Source organism: Chenopodium quinoa, unplaced genomic scaffold, assembly GCF_001683475.1.
Source record: "Chenopodium quinoa cultivar QQ74 unplaced genomic scaffold, ASM168347v1, whole genome shotgun sequence".
In the NCBI taxonomy this organism is placed as follows: Eukaryota; Viridiplantae; Streptophyta; class Magnoliopsida; order Caryophyllales; family Amaranthaceae; genus Chenopodium; species Chenopodium quinoa.
Window position 1 is genome coordinate 2275251 of NW_018744113.1, and position 5132 is coordinate 2280382.

Sequence of the window (5132 nt, forward strand, 5' to 3'; positions counted from 1 at the left end):
ATAAAATTTTAATGATAAATTGGTACCGTTTTTTCATCATATTAACTAAATAATTAAGGGCATGTTCTGAATAACTGACTGATATGAGTTGAATTGAAATGAACTGAACTGAAATGAACTTATTGGAGCTGAACTAAACTGGATAGAACTGAACTAGAAAGGATATTTTATGAGAGAAGGAAATTAAGATAAGAACTGAACTGAACTGAAAATAAGCTGAAGAGAACAAGCCCTAAGTATTTTTAAATTATATATTACTATGGGAAGGAATATTAACTTCAAATCATTAGATTTGAAGTTGTGTGTATTAAAAACATAAAAACTATATTGTAGCATTAAATAATTATTATCTATTTAATTCAATTTGGGATGAGAAAATATCGAGAAATTGCAGTGCTTTTGATACATAAATAACTAAAATTTAAATAATTAACTAAAAATTACAAAAAAAAAGAAACTCAAATAAGATTAATATTGCAAAAAATAAATAAATTAATAAGCCGATTTTTAGTAAGAAAAACATTTTGAGATTTCCAAATAAAGAATACATAAGTAAAAAAACAAATGTTTTTTTTTAAATAACAGTAATATAGAATGAATCAATTATTTCAAAAACACATCATCTTTTTTGTTTTGTTACAAAATTACTTCATATAAAATATATTGAAGACTTGAAAGAATAAAATACTACATATGAAAGTGTTGTCACACTTTTTTTTTTTTTTTTTTGAGGAATGAAATGCTGTCATATTAAAAGATCATGATTAAGGAATAATATAATTTTTTTTATGATATACAAAGTAATATATATTAGAATAATACTTTGTGGAAAATATATGAATCACACACACACACACTTTATTTATATATTTAGGCAATTAATTCACAATTATATGATTTGGTGAATATTTTTAGAATATATTACAATAAGTAGTTGATGTCTTCGTGCAAAATAATGAGAGGAAAAATGACGCACTATAAAGACACATATCACTTCTAGTGTCGGTTTAATTTGTCCCTAGGCTTGTTTAATTTTGTATTACGTTTGAATAATATAGATATAAAATAATATATTATACAACAAATAAAGGATATGGAAAATATGTGAAACACAAATATATATTTTTCAAGAAAGTGGATCACAATTATATGATTTGGTGAATATGTAAGGTATATTTTACATTAAATAGTTGATATTGTTGGAAAAAGGGAAGGGGGAATGATTTTGGAGGGAAAAAAAAGACACTGGGATATGACACGTGTCATTCCTGGTGTCTATTTTAGAATTATGTTAAATAAATATCATATAATAATAATAATAATACAATAATAACAACAAAAATAATACTAATTACAACAACAACAACAACAACAACAACAACAACAACAACAACAATAATAATAATAATACGAAAAATAATAAAATAATAATAATAACAACAACAACAACAACAACAACAACAACAACAACAACAACAACAATAACAATAACAAAAATAATAATAATAATAATAATAATACATAAATCTTGAGTTATAATATTATTCTAAATATATTTCCTTATTTGTGTTCATTTATTTTTAAAACACCTACTTGTAATATAAATATATAGAAATTTTATCAAATAATTATGTTTTCCTTATAGAGTATGCAATGTATGGAAAACAATGTATCTGTCAAAAAACAAGGAAAATATTTAAGTGATGAAAAAATTGAGGAAGTCCCACTTTATTATCTACTTAATAAACAAAATTCATTTATTAAATGGCAGATATAATAAAGCAACAATTTTTCCTAGTCATCATTGCGTATTTGTAAATAAATTAACTATTCTAGGGCCCTTATCTAGTCATCATGACATATTTGTAAATAATTCAACTTTTGTGGGTTCATATCCAACTAGTTCAAAACCCTTGCCATGCACAGTTTTACAGCAGTGGCAACATTCTTTTATTAGAAAAGTTACATATTAAACATAATAATTAGTAGTAAAAAAAACTTAGAAAAAAATAAACATATTAATGTAATATACCATAAGATGAATCTTAATTATTATACAAAATAAAATAAAATCAATGTTAAAATAAAAATATCATAATAATTGATTGATCCTTAATTTATTAGTCACACTATCAATGGGTGTCATGTAGTTGGCCAGATACTTAATATTTTATATCCCTATAAAAAGAAATAAAATAAATGAATAAAAAGGATAAATAAAAAAAAAAGAAAAAAGAAAAGAGAGAGAGAGAGTTCATATTGCAATAATATTTTGTTGTAAGGTATGAGAAGTAAATGTACCTGTTATGCCAAATTTTGAAATACTTCTTTGAATACTATATTATTTGTAGTAATGTAAATCCGATCTTCTTTATTACATATCAAAAATTTCAAACCACTTCTCCTTGTAACCCTTGATATTGCTACATAAAGCTGACAATGACTAAAAACTGGTCTCGGAAGATATATACCTACATTTGAAAGAGACTGATCTTGGCTTTTGTTAATAATAATTGCAAAACATACCACCAATGAATATTGCCTTCGTTGAAATTTGAGTGGCAATGTTATGTTAAATGGACTTACAATCATGCGAGGAATAAAAACTGAATGCCCAATGTTGCTTCTGATATAATTTTAGCCTCAATGATATGATTTCCCAATTGTGTTATGATTAATCGAGTTTCATTACATAAACTAGAGGGTTGGTCTATGTTTCTACGTAGCATAACAGGGATACCAATATTTTACTTAAGGATGTGATTTGGCAAGCCAGAACGTTTGATGTTGGTTAAGTAAACAGATGAATATAGTTCTTCATTAATTTGCATATTTCTATCTATTTTGCAAATAATATTTGAACTTAAATATATCATCTCTTCTTGTGGAACCAAAGACAACAATTGCTCATTGATATTCTCTACACAATCATGGGTAGGAGCAAGTATGGCCCTCCCTTTAAAATGATTTGGACCTTCCGAGTTTGACAATATAAAAGGATAAATATCATATATAATTGATGTAATAGGATGTATTGATTCATCTCTTACTAATATTCAACTCACCGGGGATACAATCATCATTTCCATCCTTGATAATATTTCTTGTAAGTAACACATGGTATATGCGAAATAATATTGATTTTATTAAATATATTAATTATGAAAGTACCTTTAACTAGCGCTCTCATATAGATTCAGCTAATTTCTCTACAATTTGTGCAACCTCACGATCAAACATAACGAATGATGCATTTCCTGTCTCATTAACAACTCTAATGTGCAATTTATATTTCACTTTGACACCTTCCACAGATGCATTGCACTTGTCACACCATGTCTTCGTCTTCCCCTCATCACTGTCTTCCTTAATTTTTTTTTTAAATCCTTCTTGCATGCTTTGTGCCACCATCCATATATGGAAACAATAGAATCAATAGTTGCTAATATAACACAAGTAGTCACCTAAAAAGAAATAAATTTATGCAATTGCATAAGTAATTAAGTATAGGCAAACATGTACTTGATTATACTAACTTCTTAATTCAATTAAAATTAATAAAAATATATATACATATATAATGTACTTCCCTCCTGTGATTCTCGAATTTCATCATCATTTTTTTCTATCAATTAATCGAAGAAAATCGTTCTCAATTGTGTGATGAAAAGCTTGCAAAAGAAGATGTTTCTCCTCGATCGCCTCTTATATATGGTACATGATTATAAATCAAAATTACAAAATTTCTGTCGTTAAAAATTAGAGTTGCAAAATAAAAGTTTATGGTAAATTAATAACTCACTTTATCTGTTTTTTTTATATAAAAAAAAAACTCACCTTCCCGTAAATTCAAACTTCTCCAACGTTTGCATTAATAAGAAGTTTAGTTGCAAAAAGTGTGCTTTGAACACCAATGGTTCCTAGAAAATTAACAAAGAAATATTAAAAATATACTACATTTAAAAATCATGTTCTGATCTATATGAAATAATGAATGGAAAAAACCATGTTATATAAAGATGATGAACAAAATTATCACCTTGCCAAGTCTTAATTTTTGCAAATTGCAATACAATAATAATTGGTTGGCCTTCGTGGTTTGATAAATAGATTTTTCATCATATTAGCATATTCATCCCATAGAGTACAACCCAAACTTTTTTTACTACAAAGTAACAATATATTTAGCATGCATGTAGATTAATTAGTTGTAAATTAACCATTAATTTTAATATGTATATAATAGCAGATACTTACTCTAAATCCTCTTGATTAATTATAATTTTCCTCTTCATCTTTCCATTGTTTTCCCACGTTTTAAAAGTAGACACTTTTGTCACTTCTCCGATAACATTTGAAAGTAAAATACCCAATACACATGAGTAATATTGTTTGTTTAAGTATAAATATGTACTACTACTATAAGAATAATTCGTACCTATTAAATATTTATCATCCAAATGATTTAAAATGATATCAACATAGGACACAAAATTGTCAACCAACATTAAAATTTATGTCATTCAATTCCTCAAGAATAGTAGTATAAATAAAATTAATTTTGTACGCATGTTGAGTTGGCCTATATTCTCCATTTGCTTGGCCTACCCAAAATCTTAAGATTGAATATATTCTTCCTTCATGAAGAGCACATCCTAATTTCTGTAGCAAAGTTTTTTTTCACAGTTGCTTGTATTTTATCGCCCTATAAAATCAACCCATAGAAAAAGGATTCCGATTAATTAGTTTAAGAAATACTGCAAAATTGAATAAAAATAAATGATTTAACCTTTAAATAATTTATGTATTACCTTTTCATCCATGACAACCAATTCAACACTATAATAATCTTGTGGTTTGTAAAAATTTTGGGAGTAGTCCAAAGACGAATCACTATTACTTTGATACTCCATGTTTCTTTTGCTGGGTTTATCTATCGAACAAAACCATACATTTGTGCCATTTGAGATGAGATGGAAGAAAAGAGTGGAATATTTTTGTGAAAGTATGTAAGATTGCTATGATGTTAAATATGTAAATATGAAGAGTAAATATATAAAGTCATATATTACGTAATTTTTCAAAGTGTAACAAACTTTTTTTTATCTATTAATAATTTACGAAAGATTATC